Below are 21,776 nucleotides of genomic sequence, written 5' to 3' on the forward strand. Positions count from 1 at the left end.
TTTGAATCAACGATTTTTTTTTCTCAGTGTAGTCATCGTGCATTTCCAAAGATTTGAGCATTTATATATTTAAGATCGTTTTCACGAAATAACTTCTTAATTAAAAAAAAAGTAATTGGTAAATCTAAGTGCATTTATATTTTTTAAATTTATATTAAATCCTTAAATATCAAGTCGAAAAAATAATGCACGGCTATTCCTAAAGCCTTGTGTCCACGAAGTGTGCTAGAAGTCGCTCTGAGATCTCAGATGGAGAAAGAATAACCAATTTCATTGGTCAATTGGCTGAAGTGTTTAAATGTAATTGGTAAATTCTTCCTCCGTTCGAGATCTCGGAGCAATTTCTAGCATCGTGGACACAAGGCTTAATATGAACTTAATAATATAAAATTCTTCTCATCAGCGACGTCGATATCTACCCATTAACGCTTCTAAATTAATAAGGAGATATATGATTATAGAATGTGACACGATTTCCTTAATTTGACGAAAAGGAAATGAGAGCTAATGAAATCTTCAAACTGACGCCGATAACAGATTCGATTATGGGGTTTTTTTTATTTAGGCAATTTATTTTATATATCCAGCAATGACAAACGAAGAATACTGCATGTGTAAATTTACACATATCAATACATATACAGATACACATAATTTAACCACATTACATATAATGTATAGAAATCTATTTTGGACTTAAGATTAGACAGAATTTAATTTAATCTAATTGTATATAATCTATACTTATATATGGACGATCAAAAATGACAAAATTTTTATGAAGACAAGAATTATGAAATTATATGACAAGAAAGAAAGGGTAGTCTTCGAGGTCCCGCTCTAAAAAATTAGGAGCTATCGACCGCCTCGTTGCATAACAATAAACGCAAACGCAAGTTGCAATGAGTGGCTAGTCTACCTGCCAGAATAATAAAATTTTTCATTTCCACGATGATTGAAAGGGGGAGCTCAAGCTTGAAATCGATGATCCCCTCGTTGTTCGATCGCGCATACGTTCCGCGTGTACGGGATGCAATTGTGCAAAGGTAACGATCGGTTTTCTTTCCTGCGGTGGTATGCCGCGGAGAAGGCGCATTCTGAGCGCACCCACCGGAGTACCATCGATTCGCGTCGGCCAGCTCGAACGGGGACAAAGACGTGATCTACAGGGTGTCCCACCACTGTCTACCGGAGGTCTGTTTTCAGCCATAACTAATAGAAAAAATAAATATTATGATGTTTCATAATATTGGGCCTCCAACGATTGTAACATTATTAAGAAAAAACTTTGAGTAATTAAGTTTCCCGGAATTGTACACGGATAATGAAATCACTCCCTGTTGAACACAAGCGAGTTAACAATAAGGAAAGGGTTTTATAATGCCGACCACATATAAATATATTTAGTAACGACCTTTAATAATGGTCCAATTTTAGATTAGAATTATGTATCTAATAGATTCGTTCGTTATTAACTGATAATCAGAATTAGAGCTTCTATAATTATTGGATATTCAAGAACTCCGAGCCGAAGGATTATAAATGAAATCATATCAATTGATCGCAACCGGATATATTAAAGGAACCATTTCAATTCAAAAGCTTTTAATATTTAGATATGAAAGAATAGGTAGTGACTCGTGATAATATGACATGGCGGTTTGTAGAAATAATAGTTGAAAGGACACCCTATATAAATCTACGGGAACACTATGCCGGGTGAGATCGCCATTGCCGTTGTAGGAGAGAGAACGAGGATGATCGCGATAAAGAAACAATCGAACTGCGTCCCGCCCACGGATCCGCCAACATTCAATTGTGTCTTCTCTTCTTCGACCTGCGATCGTTCCCGGTGTCCCCTCGCTTCCCTCTCGTCTAATCGAACAACAAAATGTTTCGTAGCACCTCGAGTGGCGCGGCGTAACACCTGCATAACACTCGTCATTGAGAGCCCGCTCTCGAAAAAGAGATCCTTTGAGCCACCTTCGAATCTTCCGATCGAATCGGAAATATTCAAGGTTGTAGGTTGTGTCTTGTGTCGTTAATTCGATTGGTGAACTCGAGAGGAACTAATATAGAGAGGCATGAAACACCAAAGTGTTGACTTTCTACGTTTTTTTAATCCAAGTTTATATTAATCTCTAAAATGCAAACATATTGAGAGGGTTCAAGCTTAGCGATGGAATTTTATCTTGTAATATATAGATGAGGTGTTATGGCAAATTATTTGTAATAACGATTGATGTAAAGACATTTTCTAGTGAATTAATTGTTCAATAGATTTTCAAGATTACGCTGTATTTATTTTACAACTATAATTATTTAGAATGAGATTTGTTTATCTTTCTTGTCAATCGGTTATCCGATTCGATCTTCGCGGCACTGCCCAGCTTACTCCGAGTATCACGAATAAATTGCTCGAATTCGACGCGCTCACAGCAAGTAGATTGTATCGTGGAAATTTTGCGGCCGTTCAACTTCTCTCGTGCCGAGAGAAATACGCGTACTTAAATACGCATCGCGTTGCACAACCGCGTGACGGCAGAAAGTATAATCTTGCATCGTTGCAAAATCGACATTCGCACTTCCGATCCCTGAGAACGCGACGGCGAGAGATTCTCGACCCGCCCCGAAACTCTAAACGCGGAATAATATCGCTTTTTCCCGCGCTCTTGACTCCTTGACTCCCGGCCTCGGTAACTCCCTCGCGCGAGATAACAATGACGATCGATTACCAAGAGGCACGGCCATTCAATTGAAAAGATATCTAGAATGAAAAGATATCTCAGCGAATGAATCATTCTTCTTTCCGGAAGACTGATTTCTCTTATCAAAGATAAATTATTATTAACCTAAAGGTTAATAAATGTAATCATCTAATGATCCTCTTTTTTTACAATGTTATCTCCTATTCTATTTCTAAAAATTTTATTACATTAATATTGCCTCGTCTGTGGTGATCGTGGCACAGAGAGATGTGCGCTGGTCTAGTGACCCGGAGGATCCGAGTTCAAATCCGACCAAGAATCTCGCTAGGTTTTTGTTCGATTGCCACCTCTCGGAAGGCAGGGGATGGCAACCCACCGAGAGTATCTTGCCGCCCTAGCTCTCTATATTTGGAGAGGGTCCCCCCAGGGTTGACCAAACGATGAAATAATACGGGCGAAGGATGGCAGTGTGGTCTAGCGGTAAAACGCCAGACTTATAACCGCGAAGAAGCGGCTTCGAATCCACCTGAGCCGCCCGAAAGCCAAAATCTAGTCGAACGAGAATCACTAAAAGTAAGATGGATAAATAATTAAGATAAGTGAGATAAGACTGTTATACAAATTATATTTTACAAATTATATTTTAAATTATATTTTACATATATTATTTTTTTTAAATAAATGTAAATCGTCGATTCGCTCATAGAGTCGCCCATTAACTTGTAATTGTCTACTTAATTTATTTAACTTTAGAGACAAAGACGATTTAATATATCGCTTTGGAAGTTGCACTTCGCTACGACAGATTTACGATACACGGTGCTTAAATAAAGCACCGAGTCGCGTCCTTTGCTCCCAATCACGGAGTAAGGAAGTTCGCCGGGACGTGCGACGGAGTGCGCTCTTCCTTCCTCGGCGACTCTTCCGTTTTCCGCACGATATCTAATCGCGCAAAATTAGCCGCAGTTCGAAAAACAAACACAAGCTAAACTCTCTTCCACGACTACTAACCCGAAAAAAACCCTCCGTTCGTATTGTTCGCAACAATGTCCGCTCGTGATTGTGCGCGAGAAGCGAGGAGATGCGAGGCGGGGAGCACGCCTTGTTTCGGAAGTTCGGACGCGAAATCTTGTCCCGCGCGGCATCCTCGCGCCGCCAAACGAGATTATCCGAGTCCCATGGCGATTTTGCAATCGCCCCGGTAAAAGGAGCAGTCAGATTGCACACGAACTTCTAATCCCATTATCCGCCTTTCTTTTTCGACCCGATGAAAGCCCGGCACAGAATCTTCAACTTTGCCATTTCGAGCACACTGCGTGCACATGGGTTTCATACTAGGAAACATATATTATATAGTTTTAAAATTATATTTCGTGGTAATGCCGATAGTGCAAGAATAAATTTGCTTCGTGAGAGTATTCCTTTGATAGCAAGTATGAAAATTTCAAGCTGCTTCTTACAGTAAAAGACTTATATATAGCAGGTGCGTAAGAAATTCAACTTTGTTAAAAAAAAGCGGATAGAAATGACATTTTTCAGTATTTAATATTATCTACTTGGCGAGAAAGCAACACGAACTTTTCTAATTTTTAACCGATTAATTATCGATTTTCTGTTTGAACTTCAAAAGCATCGTTTCATGCGTCGTATTAATAGCATTGTAAGAAATTAACGATGCCGTAGGATTTTAATATTATTGCTGTAAGAAATTTTTCTTATGGCAGCATTGATCTTTACGATACCCTTAAATGTATCAAACATCAATGATGCGTGGCTACGGTGGTCGCCGTTAACATTAAGATACTTCGCACGCCCTCGTCTTTCCACTTCCTAAGGGCCAAAGCACATGACATGGCGTAGCGATATATGACAGTCGTAATCGTGGACATAAAGTAACACACAAGCTTTGACGTATTCTGACAGTCAGGACATGCCATGCATGCAATTTTGTGCGTTACTTACGTCCACGACTACGACTGTCATATATCGCTACGCCATGTTATGTGCTTTGGCCCTAAAAAAAAAGCCGGACGCACCTCGAAGAAACGTAAAGGCGCCCGCACAATGAAAAATATAAGGAACAAGGAACAGATCTTAGCGATTATTAGAAATAAGAAATCTCAGGAATAAAGCTGGTGTAGCATTAATACACGCCTTCCGATAGGTAAAAATCTATTGCCTGTGTTATTCCCCGTTTCTGTTGTATTTTTCATCGTGCATCCGACTTTATTCTTGATTCTATAGTCCTAATCGCTAATATCTGTCCCTTATATTTTTCATTGTGCTTGACACGTCCACAAGGTCCCCCGATGCTGGAGTTACCGACAGAACCTAATTTTTGCGTACATGCCATTTTTTATCAGTTCTATAGAGTATAGAATTAAGCGGGAAACACAGACTTTTGCATAACGCATAATGTATAAGCATAAGAAAATTGATTGGTCTATTTTTTTCTGCACATGTATATGGACCAATCAATTTTCTTATGCTTACGCATTAGGCTGGGGCTACACTATGCGCGTTTTTTCACGAATCGGATTCGCGAAAACGCGCATAGTGTAGCCCCAGCCTTATGCGTTGTGCACTTCAGATAACTCCAGCATCGCCTTAAATCGCAGATCGCCCCCTGGCGCGTTTCGGTAGCACGGTAGAAGGACTAGAAGGTGACTAAACACGCTAGCGCGAGCATACGCGAGTGCACCTACGATTTCGTAAACGTGCGGCGGCACTCTCGGAGGCAGAAGATAAAGAGAAATACCTGAAGAGGTGCAGGGTGCAGGTGAGGCAGAGGGAAGGAGAAGGAGCCCCGGCCTGGAGAGGCTCGGCGAGGATCCGTAACGACCCGAGGATAGAGAACTTAGCGATAGAGGTAGCCAGGAGACGAGCGGAGGAGAGCGTACCTATAGCCGGCCTAGGAGAGAAAGACGGAGAGAACGGAGAATATGGGATCACCCGGGGTTAGGGTTCGCGATACTGCGCCCACGTATCCATTGTCTCCGCTTTCGTGCGCCGCGGGAAAAAGGACGCGAGTTGCCTACGTTGTGCCGCGCGCTCGTGCTCGCGCACAGAGCCTTTAGCCGACCCTTTCTCGCCCGCGGGATGCACCGATACTCCGTTTCCTTGAGCGAGAGAGAAAGGTGCGCTGGCGCGACGACGGACGGACAATAAGAATGTATGTATATACGGGTTATCGATGCCTTAACCGCGGGTTGACAAAGTGAGCCGGGATTGCGCGAATAGATCGTTTAACCCTCGACCGAGCGAGCTACACCCCGATCTCCTTTGCTTTAAATTTATAATAATTTGACGCGTTACGAAGAAACTTTTTCGACTACATTTATATGCTGTAAATAATACACTGTACAAAATTTAAAGTTATAACTTTTTTTTTAGCAATTAATGTAATCCAGACGGAATGGTTTATTTAGTATTCAAGTTTACAAGATTATGGTACATTAGTGCTGGTCTACAACTCTACAACCTTGCTTTAAGGGTATTTAAACTCTAAGCCATAAGAAATTGACTAATCACAGTCGAGTATTCTCCTCACATTCTACTGTGATTCATCAATTTCTTACGGCTTAGAGCTTAAAACACCTATTGTAGACTGGGACTTACACTCTTCAAGTGAAATAAATAGAAGTTATAAATTTTTTAAATAAATAAATAGTAATTAGAAATTTTTTCGAACTGACTTTTCGCCTATAAAATAGCTGACTTGTGTTCTTTTTTTCTCTCTCTCTCTCTCTCTCTCTCTCTCTCTCTCTCTCTGGCTGTATGTCGCTAAAGAAGCTATTGAAACCGTATACCCCTACGATACATTTTCCTTGCTTTTAGGGATCTTGCATTCATCACATTGATATTCATCGGAGTGAATATTCGATATTCGCCCACCGGTAAAGCCCCGGAACAGACTATTTCCAGGGCAACACGTCGCTGGGACCGCCGTTTTTTCGCGCGCGTCGCACATCGGGGTGGGTAAGTTTTTCTTTCCCTTTTTTCAATGGATGTACGTCGTCGCTTTGTCAGAGAGTCGACGGTACCGAACGCGTTCTAATCTCGTTAGGCTGAATGACGTCAGGCACCGTCCTCTCGCGTCTTTCCAATTTGCGGCCGCCACATGGACGATTAGCCATCATCTATCGATGACTTTTTTGCCGCGCGCGAAACGAAGCGAGAGCATCGATCGTTTTTTAAACTGCCGACACGCGACGTCGCAAACGCGCGCGTTGCGCCTTATCAAATCTCGAAGATTGCAATAATCGCCGCTGCGATCTTGCCGTCGTCATAATCTATATGGAAATTATCGAGGAAGCCGAATAATACTTGGCGATCTCTTTAATGTATATTAAAATAAATGATCTGTGTAAGAATGAGCGATTGAGAAATATCGTCGAGATAATCCAGTTTGTTTGCTGAACCCAATTATTATTTCTGACCTACAGCTGTCGCGCGTCGAAGCTTAAATTTGCAAATGTTATATTAATTTCATACCAGAAAAAAGGGTATTATAAATTGACACGTTACATTATGTGACCTTACAGTAAAAATCACTGATTTACCAGTGATCAACTTGTTTTATTGTATTTCATATCAGTAACCTGACATTAGTGACATTAGATTGAAACGACCAACGCCATCCGGTATCTTTGCAGTAGGAGTCAAAGAAATGTCACACGTTCTGGTATAAGATATATAACTCGTTTCACGAACAATACTACGCCTTAATCTTCTTCCATATAAATTTATCTACCACCCTAATATATGATAAATTGTTTCAAGGTTGCGTTTAACAAAAAAATGAACATTCTGACGCACACGCGTCGCGAATGATTTTATCGGTATGATGCATTTAGCGATGCAGTCGGGATTCGTCCCGCGTTATTAGCGTTGACGATGACAATGGATGGACTCAGATGAATGGAGTCCGAGGAAATCTGATGGCTCCATAACCGTCGTCGTCGCCGTCGTCGTTGTCGTCCGTTCCGGGTGGCGGGCCACCAACGTCGCGCACGACTTTTCCTCTCCCAATGGTTCTCACCTATCGCGGTTGTAGCGAGGTCGCGCAGCCTCTAAATGCACCGCCGTTTTCTTTAACAATCGTTCCCCTTACTATTGCGCTTGTAATTAGGCACGATCGCGTTAGCGAAACCGAGGCAGTGGCCACGTTAGCGAACCCGAATGCCGGCCACGTGTCCCTCGGCAATATTTTTCGTCCCGCAGCGTCGTAAATTAGTATAAGATAGCGTGTTAGTCGAGAGTCCTTGAGATTACAATCGCGTCGAGTATTATGAAATACTTGCTGCATTTAGTAACATTTACATGTTATCTAAAAAAATGGTTGCGTTTAAAAATCGTTCCATTTATCCCTCACTTTTCCTTTCATCTCGAGTTTGGAAACCAATGACAAATATTGTTGCGTTGCGCTAGAGGACTTTCCGTTTCGCAGGAATTTGGAGTAGTCGTCCGTTTGTGTATACGACACGGAAACTGGTCAATGTCAATAGCAGTTTCCGCGCGCGTGGGAGTATCTTTTCTCTCGGTCTACCTGGAGTACCGATTACTATCTGCACTCGATCGCGCCGATAGTCGACGACCTGTCATCGTCGCACTTACGTAAATTTTCAAGAGTTATAGTCAAGTTTATGTAAAAGAATTACGTCGAAGAAGTATATACCCTCGATGACGTTAGTCCGGGAGAGAAAGAACCGTTAGGCCTCTCGCGAGCGATCATGCTCGCCGTCGACGTTGCGTTCCGCCCTTTCTCATTGCGCTTGATTCCCGAACGGTCCATTGTTTTCTCTCGTTCGCGACTTTCGCACCGAGAGGCACCAGCGTCACGATTAATCGAGGCCTAATCGCTCACCCGACTTTACACGACCTGATACTTATTTCATTACGGGATTCATTCCGAAAGAAGGTAAAAAGTTGGCGCTATGCCCAGCAGATTAATTGAGCGATTAAAGCTCTATGAGATGTCAATTAATTATAATTTACGAATGTAAACGTTGGACGAAAAGTATTGCGAAATATTGCAAGTGTCTTGGGCAATTATAAAAGCTTCGCACGAAGTCTACCAATTTTTTCGAGTAACATCGGAATTACGTAAACCATCACTTGCTCAAGCGTGAGAATTGCAATACACTAAACTTAACGAATATATAAATTCATAAACGCCGTAATTGCGTAATGCCTTAACGTATCTCGCAGGTCTGTTCGCGCGTATACGCTTCGTCCGCAGCCGTCCATTCCTCTTATCTCTATACGATCGGTAAAGATTTGAATTTGGATGCCGCGTAATTAAAAACAAGGACGTCGACAAATTACCGAATTATTTCGGAATCTGTCCCTGCCCAACTTATTGCGCTTATTAGCATGAACGAAATTCGTTGCACTGTGTAAATGATTCATCGCAGCAGGAATATCATCATCAGAAACAGCAAACTACGTCAGCCCAATCGTGAATTATGTCGACCATGAAATGATAAGTATCACGTTTTAAATATTCCTGAATATAATTATTTAATTTATTCTTATTGATTCTCCCTTCCCCCCTCTCTTCACTCTCTCTCTCTCTCTCTTTCTTTTTTCCTCACATTTAAATCTATAATTCTGAAAAAAATTCTTTCCATCAATTTGTAGTATCAAAAAATATCAACGATTAAAGATAAGATATAATTTTAATAAAATAGCAATTAAAATCATACAACATCTAAAAGATATAAATTACTACGGATATTTACATATTTATAAGCAATATAGATCATTGGAAATAATTGGATTGAGAGTCATTTTCCTTTTCAAAAAATGCTATATCTTATTACAGCAATATACAAGTTTATACTCTACTATTTTATTATCTTCTTATCTATTTATAATCGATTTAATAGCCTGTTTAAATCGCGATATATTATCAGGATTAAATCATTATACTCAAACGGTCAATTATGTATTTGCATTAAATCTCCCTGTGAGAAATAATTCGTTCCATACTTCTAGATCTTCTTTTATGTAATCGCTACAATCGTGCGCTACAACACACACACACGGTTGTTATGGCGCAATTATGCGTGGTGAAATGATAAGTAGCGGGGGGCGCGTTAACGCGGACAGGTTCATTTCCTTCTCGTTCTCTGACAAGAGAAACACGAATCAATCATCGGCGGAGTCTTATCCTTCCTCTACCACTGACATCCCTCTCCGTTCTAATCACTCGCGGCAGTGATCAGCTGCGCTGCGTCTAATTTAATCACGTCTCTTTACGCTCGAGAAGTTTGATATCGCGGGTAGGACTTCATTGTATCCTATATCTCTCGCCGCCTACGCCCACACATAACAATTGACGCAAGCTCTTATGCACCTGAATTGCCGTAACCCACAACGTAATCGAGCTCGTAATTATTTCGGTGTAAAGTTGTAAGAGCGTCAGTGCACTAGCGCATTTCCGCATTAGTATATGCAAAAAAAGCAACGCTGCTTTTTATTTGTATAATTTTACATTTTCTTAGAATATTAATATGCGATCGAAATAGTTGAACGGTGGAGCTCCTTTTTCTCAAAGTTTTTGCGATGTCTCTTATTGCGTACTTTTTAGATGTAACCTTTTCTACCCACACGTAATTCAAGAAAACTCAAAGTTGTAATAAATATACATTACACAAGCATACGTACATCATACAAGATTGTAACAAATTTCTTCCTCGATCGCGACGTTCGATACTTTCTCCTATTAGTTCTATGTATTCAAGTCGGACTAAGGTTGATGATTTCATTAAACATTTTTAAGTGGAACAGGAATTAATCGGGATTTAATTTGGTATATCAACTTCCATTCATTATGTTCGTAAAACGATTTGTCTCCATTCATGTGATCTATCAGGCACTTTTGTATTTGCAATCTCGCCATTACAGACTGATAGACTTTAATTATTTCTTTACAAAGTACAGCGCACAGATATACACCATGTGTGTAATATCACAGCAAATCAACATTAAATTACCAGATGGCGATTTGAATAATCTAACTAAATTATGTGATGTTGAAATTAGTTTTGACCGATACTAAACGACGTTACATCTTACGTAACAGACAACGATAAACAGTCTTGATTTCAATTAGCCTTATAACCAACGTGAGTGAAATACAATTTTAACGTGTTAATTTATCGACCACAACTCTGCGTTCCTTTTCGGTCCACGATCCGAGGAAGGAACCCGGAGACGGACGGCCTCTTCCAGCGCCTTCCCCGCGCACCTCTCTTCTAATCGCTCACGCAGTAATCGGCTGTGTCCCACTTAACTTGGATAGCGTGGGATAGGCCCTTGGGAGATGATAATTACACGTCGCGCGCGCGCTCGCTGTGGGTCGACCTACGGGCATGCCAGCACGACTGTATTGTACCGTACGTTACGGCCGTGCACTCTCACCGGTACTCTTCGGCCTCGCCTGTCTCTCTCTCTCTTTCTCTCCCATCCGCGATCACCGTTTCTTCTGTCTTTCCGCGCTTACGTTAGAGTATACCCCAGCGCGGCGCGGCGGGTCCGCGCCGGTCCACGAGGAGTACCGGTAAGTAAAATTCCCGGGGTCGGACGTGTCCGTGCGACCTCCGGTATCGCGCCATCGCCGCGATTAGCGCGCGCGAAGACGCGCGGAGTCCCGACGAAAGTGATTTCGTCGTCGTCCTCTGCGGTGCCGGGCCGGGGCGAGAGACGTGCGCGCGCTTTCTCGGTTATTCTCAGATCGGGCTGCATCGGTGGGTCAAACCTGTTATGCACAATGTCTAGTCGTATGGAGATAATATAGTCATGTAGAAACATATATAAAACTGCACGCAGACTGTCGTGCGATAACCGAGAAGAACAGGATCCTTCTGTTAAGCATGACTAATGAAGGGAAAATAATTCTCTTCGCGAGAGAATTTTAACATTGAAATAATTTTGAATGCTCGATAATTAATGTTAAATAATTCAGTTAAAGTATGTTAAAAAAAAATAAACTGGGAAATACTATATAGAACGAGTCATGGGTATTTATATCTTTTGAGACAAAGCATCTGAAAAATTGGGATGTGTCGTAATTGGTAGAAACCTGGTTTTACATTTCTATACGTTGTGAGAATTCCCAATGAACTCGTTGCAAAAATAACTTGACATCTTTTCTTCGATGGATCACGCATCCGTTTACGAGTTAATCATAGTTTATTCACAGTCGTGAACATCAACGTTATCTGCTATCGAGATAAAAATCTGAAGACACTTCCTTTTCTTTTTTTGCCAACGGTGAAAACACCAAATCGTTAATTGTGCGCGCTGGTAATTTGCCACGGCGAAATCGAACATAAAAGAAGAACAAAAACACGTAGGGTAATAAAGACGATAACGATTTTGTGTGTGTGTGTGTGTGTGTGTGTATGTGTGTATGTGCCATCTACCATGCGTCGAAATCACTCGCGTCTCGCCTCGCGATTATCCCGTCAATCTCGCACTCGCTCGAGCGAACAGCTCGTCGACACTCGCAATTGACTCCGATACTTCCGTCAATGCTACTCTGAAATATGTTCGAAACTGTCGAAACGTTCACGGAAATTAGTAGTTTTATTATTTGTTGTTACGTTCAACGATATCGCGCGTAAGGAGAGAAATGTATACAGATTGATTCGATAACAGATTGATTAACAGAACGATGCTCCGTATCGGGGCGACAGAAATAATTTAGTAAATTTATATTTTTACTTTTATTACTCTATTCAATTATTATTTAAATTTTTATTTTGCAGTGACAATTTCCTCTCATAATCGCTCGTTACTTTCGAAGGGATATGGGCGTTTGCAGGATTCAGGAAAAGGAACAGCCCCGTTTTTGCCACACTACCACCGTTGCTGCAATTACACACCACCATACTATAATTATTCAATAAATTACAATTACGCCGTCACACTCTGGGAGTTTGTAGAAATAATCGCGCGGTGGTTACGAGAGCGGATCGCGCGCGGAAAATAGCGGATCCAGGCGTGATAAAAAGGATAATAAACGTCCCGTTCATAGCGCAACGATATCACTTTCGTCTCGCCTCGACGCGAGATCACGCGCGTCAATCGCAGCGGGCGGCGATATAGCGGCGATTCGACTTTTATTTTTTCTCGCCGCGAAGCGTAAAAATTGAGCGCCCGAACGCCGCCTAAGGTGTATACCTAGACACTAATTCCTTACGTAATCCGAGTGTGAAATATTTGTCCACGATCGCGTCGTATGATAATCCCGTCGTAAAGCGCGTCGACAGCGAGAAAATCGCGGAGGAAGAAATCAAAGGCATGCTGTCGTTATAACCATTTTTTTAAATAGACTTTATACTGTATATGTTATTACAAATATTTACAAATAGAGACTGTATATCATTATAATTTATTGTAGTATAATTTTTTGGCTTATCTTTAAAACAGACCGTTCTCTCTTATAATTTTATTTAATTAAACCATGGAAAGAATATGAAAGGAACAGATAAAAACGGGAAAAATAAATCTGAAAAATTGAATACTCTGTCAATGAATAATCTATATAAATGCAACTCTAAACAATGCCGTGTTTAATAGTCAAACTAAGATTTTAAAATAATTAAATAACTCTTATTCAAAGTGTCTTGAAGAAATTTGTAAACCCTTAGCGTATATCTCTTTCTTTTTTTCTGTCTCCTTTTCCGGCTTCTCTCTTCCCACTTACTTAATTTTTTTTTCAGATTGAGATTGGTTTTTAATTTTAATTATAAGTAATGTGGCGATCCCGATCGCGTCTGTTAACAGGCGGTAGAGCATCGGCGCGTCGGACACCGCGGCCGCATCCGACGCCAGCGTCGCGTCGTCGGCGTCGACCGTCGACGGCGGCGAATCGGCTGTAATATGATAATAGCGCGCGCGGCGGGGCACTCCCCGGCCGCCTCTATCTATGTACGTTTCTTGCCTTCGTCTCCTCGCGAAGTGAAAGGCGGGCGAGTCGCGCTTGTGTGCCTATGGCCCGAGCTATGCCTGAGCTATGCACCACGGTGTGCCGCGCGGTCCCCCTCGCGCGCTTCGGGTCAGAGGTCGGCTCACCCACTCCCCTCCCGGCCCCCCCGTCTCTCCGGCCGCGCTTCTAGCTCTTACTCTCCGGCCTCCCGATCTCCGATCTCCTCTCGCGCGCGCACGTTGTGTTGTCTCTCTGGATGCGGCCATCCTTGTCGGACGCGGCCGCGCCGACGTCACCGCGTCTCCGTCGTACGGCGTCGGCGGGATGCAAGCTTACGTTACGTCGGCCGTACACCTCCGAGACAGCAGGCCAACAGGATCTAATGATGCGCGATCGTTTCTGCTCCGTTCGCTCGCATCTAGAAACTTTACGCTCGTCCTTAAAGACCAACCGCGGTGGATGGCACTTTTCTTTCGAGATTCTCTTGAACCCGGTTGGAGCTTAATTCGAGCTTTCTTCCGAGATTGGAATCTTAGTCCAGGGTCTGAATGGGTCGAAACACTTTCTGTTTCGTAGAAAAACAGTCAAGCGTGCAATCTTCGTATGCATTATACAGGGAATCCGACGCTTATTAGCGCATTTGTACCGTATGGCGAAACGGAATGACTTAATGATTAATGTGAATGAAATTCCCAGACTCGAAAATGTTTTTAATTCGCAAAAGTCTAACATCGCTTTGTGATGTCGTACTGTTCCACGGAAATAGCTGCACTGAGAAAGATTTAAAAGTCAGGTCACGACCTGGATATTTAATTATGAAGGTGGTAATTACGTGCCATGTGAAAGGGAACGATAAAAATTGTAGTTTCCTGACATATATGCATATCCATCGTACATATTTCAGACGTGCGATATACAATAATTATCACGATTGTCATTGCACGAAAAATTACACATATCAAACAATGCAAATGTAATACCGTTTTGAAAAAAAAAAAAAGAAAAAGAGAGAGTCGGTGTCAAACGACGACACATTATCGCATTATCACGAAGATATGGAACATTTTGTTAATTAACATTTGCATATGTATATTGACTGTAATATAATCGTGTAATCGCGACAGGGGATTGACCCTTCACTTTTTTTTCGAGTTTTTTCAACATCGGTAGCGTTACACTGGATATTAAGTGATCGCTAAAATACTGCGGGGGGAAAACTAGTTCACGCCGTGCACGGTCCGTCGGTGTCGAGAGGTCGATATAGATCAGTGCGCACCGCGAGATAAGCGATATCCGCGTTGCGCGAGGTCCTATTTTACAGTTAGCCGAGGAGAGAAGGCCTCTCCTCCGGTATTTCGATGTCGCGTACAGTGTATGCCGTGGCTGCGTGGGACTGGGTGGAAGATCGTGGTGATTAATGGCGATCAGAGGGAGAAGGCTGGGGAGAGAAAGAGAAAGAGAAAGAAACGCACGTACACATACACATACGGAGAAAACGGTTCTAGGAGCGACACAACAGCCAAGCGTCGCACCCTTGCGTGGCCCGCAAAACGACTCTACGCGGTATGCGTATTGTATGGTAATGCTGCCCGTGTACCTACTCCAATATTTATTCACTGTCGTTATAACGCGCTTTTACTACTACCCGGCATCATCCATCTCTCCGCTCCGGGGGGACTGCGGAGCCCCGAGAGCTTCTCTCCTACAAACGGGACGACGCGGCTCGTGGCCGGCTCCTGTCATCCGATTCAGATATATAGTACGAAGAAAGCCGTAATATAACGTCTAGATCTCACTTCCTGGACGTATTAACCGCAGCCATAAACCACGCGACTTTTGCCGGTGAAAAAAAGATAGTCTTTAGCAATTTCATTGGGAGAGTTTTACAAATATTACATTGTAAAAAAATTATTTGTTTCGATACGTAAACATTTTTGGATACATCAGGGTAATAGACGATTTGAAGGAACCGAAGAGATATCTTTTTTAATATTCAAGATACGCGCGGTTAAAAACATTTTTATTTTGTATTTGCGTTGAAATCTACCTGTGCAGAAATTTTTTGTGTTAACATAAACTTTTTTTTGTATTAATGCAATATATTGTTATATTGTGTTAATTTTTCTGTCTACCGTTTCTAATATTAAAATAACACAATTTATATGTAAATACAGTCTTGGATGGTGACATATTTTATATGTTAAAATAAACAGATAAGTTATGTTACTTTTCTTCTCTATAAGAGTTTCAATTTTTCACACATTACTTGCGTTATTTATTTACATATTTGCCTTCTGTTAAATTAACATAAAAATTAGAGTAGATAAACTGGGACACGTAAAATGTATTAAATTAAACACAAAATTTTTTACTAAGTATATAAATTTTGATATTGTCAAATTTAAATATATATTGCATTCTTTTGATATCAAGGCGCAGTTCTGACAGTATCGCACGCGTAATGTAATTGTTATCTTTCGGTTAGACAGATTTGCATTTCCTTAGTACATATATCTTTTATAGGGTTGTCCTTGTTTCCAGTTCCTGTTTGTAAAAACTTGCCATCAATCTTTCGATTGTTTATTCAATTTTTACCAATGTATTTCGCGCATTCGCAGACTTTTAATACCTGCAACTTTTCGTCGTAATCCTTGGCGAAATCGTTAAAATTTGTCACTTTGCGTCCGGGTGTTTTGCATTCATTTGAATATCGCCGCCTCGCACTCGCATCCCGCTAGATTTCCAGTGGCGATTTAATGACCGCGATCTCTTGTACACCCACGCGAGGCGTGCCTATGTACACAACTATACACACCGTGGTAAATGCAACTTTGAAATGCGGTGTACTGCTCTTCCTCGTACCGTCGCGGATTATGTGCAGAATGTTATTTCGCCACGTATATGTCCGCCTTGGCGTCAGCCATACCTATATTCTTTTTTATATCTCTGCGCGAGTAAACTCAAGCACGCAACTTGATTTCTGGAGTTTGCCATCTCTCGGTTGTTGATTTAAATCTAGGCGATGGAAATATCCGCGGTTTCTTTTTTTATAATAAGTAACGAATGAAATGCATTGCGCTGAACGATAACTGAAGTGAAGACAAATCGGATTAACTTTGAATGTCTCCTATAACTGGGATTAAGAACGAGAATACTCCGTAATATCGTGCCGCTTAAAATTAAATATTTCGTGATACTAAAAAGTTACTTTTATCCATAAATAACTTATCAAAAAATGTATTATTATAACAATATATTAAATATACATACATAACAGATTACAATAGAGGAATTATTAAATTAATCTATTCTTATTTTTATATAAAAATAATGATAATTTAATTTAGATCGAGTAATAAGTTGATACAATGTGATGGTTGCTTTGATACTAATAGAATCAAAGTATCGAACAACGTTTTACACGTGTATTATGTCGAGTGTAAAGGCTAAAATCCCGAGAGAAAAGCTAATCGCGTCAAAAGAATTTTGAATGGACGTGCATGCGTATTGACCTGTTAATCTCGACGTGTGTCCTCGTTTTTTTTAATCGGCTACAGAGAGGTCTCTTTAGCCGAGCGTTCGCCGAAGCGATTCCGGTCAGTCGGGATGTCTGCCGCGACTACTCGCTCATTGGCTCGTCCTTTCCTTTTTCGCCCGCAGCGATCGTCCTCTCTCTTTCGTTCCTGCGCTAGGTGACAGGTGAAACGACCTATACGCGCAGGACGGCGAGGTCGCGCGCACCATTCGCCGAGGATACCCAATTCCGTAGAAAAGGAGAGATACTTAATCGAGAGGCTCTTCTCCGAGCGATGGGAATGCTTGCCTCCGTCGTCGGCCGGAGGAAAAACCGATCGCGATCGAAATATCGGGCGCGTTCGTGATCGACCTGAGTGCAAAATTGGAGATATAATTTATGCACACGGAGGATAAATTGCAAACTGACTTCTCGAATTGAAAAATCGGAAATTCCGAATTTTTTTTATTTTTCTTGATTTTTCTTTATAATTTTTTTAACCAATATTCTAAAATAGATAAATTTATTCAAAAAGAAAAAAGGAAAAAAACGGTAAAAAAGAAAACAGTATTGACAGTTTTGTGACAAGTAAAGTAACAATGTACAGAATAAAAAAGAATAAACTGCAGATAATGAATAAATTCATATCTTTCGATACGAAAAGAATAGACATGTCTATCAATTCTTTCAAATTGCTTTTGCTTCAAATTTTCAGCGATAGAAAGTAAAAATATACAGTGCACGAAATGTCAATCGTTCGTTTACACAACGAATAATAAACGAAGCGCTCATGCACTAAAGAGAAAGAGTAACTTGATGAATGAGCCGGAGCTTTCGATTTTTCGCATTTAATTCCCGGGAATTCAGTAATGATATGTTTCGCACGATTCGCTGAGGAAACACGCGCATTACCCTCCGTTAACATTTCTGCCGGCGGATAAAAGTCGCTTCTTTCTTTCTTCTTTTTCTTCTTTTTTTTTCTTTTTTGATCAGTGGCATGCCAAAGGCAACGACACGAAGGCGCACATTAACGGATAGACTAACGCGATAATACGCACGTCATTCGCGTTGTTACGCGTGTGTAAACAAGGATTTTGCAACCTTCTGCTGTGAGGATGCGCATCGCTCGCGCATCTCGCAGACTAACAATCGGTGGACCACGCGTGTAATACATTACGAGTTTCCTGCTCGTTCTATTAAATTCAGATTCAAACGACGGGCGACGGGGAACTAGCGGAAAGGAGGGGAGGGGTTATTACCGTCGTAATTAGAGAAATGAAAGTGGTGAGCGAGCTCGCGCGTGTCCTCGTAAACGCATAATTACCGCTTGTCTCCGCGTCGGCGGGATCAGAAGCCGGCAAATAGGAATCTCTTACGGTTACTTAACGTAAGTAATTGGCGTGCGGAACGAGTAATGTTACTTAATGTAACTGCCAGGCCGCAACCGCCGCCCGCGCCGCCCGCGTCTCTCGAGACGATGCGAACGTATTTCAACCGATGCATATGAATGCATCGGTTGAGGCTGAGGCCGGTGAGGAATCGGATTTGTATTTGCTTTATGGTCAATCGTAGAAAAGTACGGAAGGTCGTGCTATTTGCCGCGCGCTTCGAAACGCTTTGCGGTCTATGAGCAATAGCATATGATTAAGTATATGTTTGTGATTAATCGGAAGTTCGTCTAATGCGTTGTGAGGTATTCAAGTATCTTTTCTAGTTTTCACATTATAACGTTAGGTCTTGACTAACGTAAGAAATTTTACACTCTTAGCGCATAAGTTTAACACTTTCACTGCCGATGAGCGAAAAAAAATTACGCTCTCAGACCAGGGCTGTTTTTTGACCAGTCGTTGTATTTTATTGTCGATTCTTACAGTATTCATGGTTTCCTTTGTGTGTGTTTTTTTTTACAGCTTTTGACCTGATTACTAGGTAGGTACATCATTTACGATACATCTGGCCTGCTGATTCTGGGTTCTGGGTGTATCATAAATGATACACGTGGCAGGGACAGTGTTAATAAATGTTAATAAGTTTAATAATCTATCCATTTTTTTAATAATCCGGCAATTTTATGCGTTGCTCGGTTCTCAATTAATTATGAAAACAAACATCATAAAAAATAAACGCTTGTAATATACGTGATCCGAGCGAAAAACCAAATTTGCAATGAAAATACGAGCGTGAATTTAATTATATGGGGCTTTTTCTGGGGCCGCGGCGCGAAGTAGAGGTTGTAGTTAGGTCTAATCGGCTGGCGCGACTCATGTACGATAAATCGATAAGATAATTGACACGCTTGTTGCGAAAACGCGTACCCCGCAGGCTCCCGGAATATTTTCACGCGGCAAACGCGAATATATCGCGCGCGCGAGGGAATAACACACTACCTGGACAACCTTTTATCCGTTTGTTTTCCCGTCGGTTTACGAGCGGAATTAATAAACGCACATTGACATCTTATCTACATCACGCCGACATTCTGTATATTCAAGAAAGTACGATTAAAAACCTGTCCTTTGCAATATAAACAGTTATAAGTGTTTTCTATCTTTAACATTGCGTGCAATATTTCCGCACGAATGGCGTTCCTTCTGGAAAGTGCGGTCCTTAAACGGCGTGATAAAACTTCACTCAGAGACAATCGCGTGCATGTCTTTTCTTTATAATTGTCACAACTATCTGGAAAAGGCGGACCCTATTTAACAAATTACCTTCCTTCACAATCTGTTTGTTATTACCGTTTCACCATGTAAGATTGCGTATAAACTTCGCCATATCTTTGCGGGTAATGTAGTAGTGATCTAGATATCTCGGCGATACCAAATATCGGGTATTAGAGAGCTATTGAGGAGGTTTAAAATGGGTTAACGCGTGTCAAACCAGTTCTCTTTACATTGTGCGGAAAATAGATATCCTGTCGATATTATACAAGACCGAGGAACAACCGTATTAAAGTCTTCATATTACTGGAACGGTCTGTATTTCTGGAAAAGTGGAAACTTTTCAGCAGCACGATAAAACGTGTCAAAAAGAAACGTTTTACCGCGCATCCGCTCTGGACGAGGGAGCCTGTGCGAAACTCGCGCGCGAAAATAAATCATCGCGATCGATAAAGGATCGCGCTCTCGTGGCGAGGGAAAATTCGCAGAGGTCCCGGACTCCCGACACGTGCTAAACGGCGTAGAGAAAAGAGACACACATGCGGGGGATTATTAATATACGCGCGATGCGAGATAAAACGCCACGAGGACAATGATAAAGCACAGTACAGGAGCCACAAAGTAGATAGCAGGAAGCAGATATCGGATATGAAAGAAAAAATCTCTCCGATCCGTTAACCGACGACTCCTGACCAAGGCCAAGCAACGTTGCTAACGACTTTGTAGGCTCGGCTTCCAACCGGTGTGCGCCCGTGTGCGTCCCCCGTCGCGGTAGTTCTGCATTAGTCATCTGTCAAACACGATGAAACCCGGTATTACGTGCAGACTCTCACAATCTTCGCTCCTTTTTTTCTCCGTGCACGCTTCTTCAATCAAAGTCGATGTACTGCATTCCGTCGAAGTAGAATCAAGCGGGATGAGTTGACAATGCAAGTGCTGAGTGCAAACTTCGCAAGAAAATGATTTAAAAAAAATCAGACTACTGATTATACCTTTTTTTCTTTTACGTTTTCAATAAGTAAATATTTTTCTTACAAGTAAATAGATATATACCATCTTCGATCGAGCTTTGTAGCTCAATATTGTTTTTGTGTGAATTTAAGTATATACTTTTTCTGTTCAACTGCGCGGTGATTTATTCGTCGGTCTTGAAACACAGTTTTTAATTGGAATCACTGGCGGATGTTAGGGGAGATTTGAAAGATAACACTCCCTGTTTCCAAAAAATCAATCTTACTGAATCTGTTTAAAAAATCTAGAAAGATAATGCATTAAACATAAAGTAAAAATGTGGTCAGAAGTTTCACCACGTCGTTGATTTTGGAGTAAAAGCTCCCTAAGTGAAATATCGAACCAAATAATTTTGCCGAAATCTTCTCCCCCCATTATTGACGTCAGGAATTGCTGTGGTTGGAACAGTAATCAACATATTTAAATTGATAACAATTTAACGTTTTGATGCTAATAAGCATTATTTAAAATTTTAAATCACTGTAAAGAATTTATTGCAAAAAATATTATTCCAGCCGAAATTCGAATCGAAAAATAAATATTTTTCTACATAATTATAAAATTTCGTAGAAAAATCTTATTAAATCTTATTAATCTCGTTTTTCGTATCAGGATGTCGATAAACTTTGAGATATTTATTACGTGTTGAAAAAATTTATCAGCGTTTATAAATTTATAAATATTTTTTAATAAACTCTAATTTATATATTTAATATATTTATTATATTAGATATTTCTAGAGTTATTTTTTTCTCTTTGATTTATCATTTTCCGGAAAGGTTTGACATAACTTCCTGGAGTAGAAGACATAAATGTAAATAGCATGAATAAAGTTGTCTTTCTAAAGATCTATTTTTTCCACTAGGACATAAGCTAAAAATTTTCTATAGATCTCTTGCGTATGATTTCATATCATACTCCGTGTGATTTTGTGCAAGTATTAT

The 21,776-nt window shown here is 40.9% G+C and overlaps 1 protein-coding gene across 2 annotated transcripts in view; it reads left to right on the top strand.

The window, feature by feature from the left end:
* Window positions 1–13,309, top strand: part of LOC112461120 (COP9 signalosome complex subunit 8) — a 34,281-nt gene extending 20,972 nt beyond the window's left edge. Inside the window, exon 5 of one of the 2 annotated variants that reach the window (XM_025026222.1) lies at window positions 12,485–13,309. The gene's annotated coding sequence lies outside the window, so the exon portion shown is untranslated. Of the gene's footprint in view, window positions 1–6,545; window positions 6,564–12,484 lie in introns of those variants that run through there. The other variant, XM_025026223.1, reaches the window with a different exon arrangement.
* The last annotated feature ends 8,467 nt before the right edge of the window (window positions 13,310–21,776 follow it).

Source organism: Temnothorax curvispinosus, unplaced genomic scaffold, assembly GCF_003070985.1.
Source record: "Temnothorax curvispinosus isolate PA1 unplaced genomic scaffold, ASM307098v1 QBEX01011098.1, whole genome shotgun sequence".
NCBI classification, from domain to species: Eukaryota; Metazoa; Arthropoda; class Insecta; order Hymenoptera; family Formicidae; genus Temnothorax; species Temnothorax curvispinosus.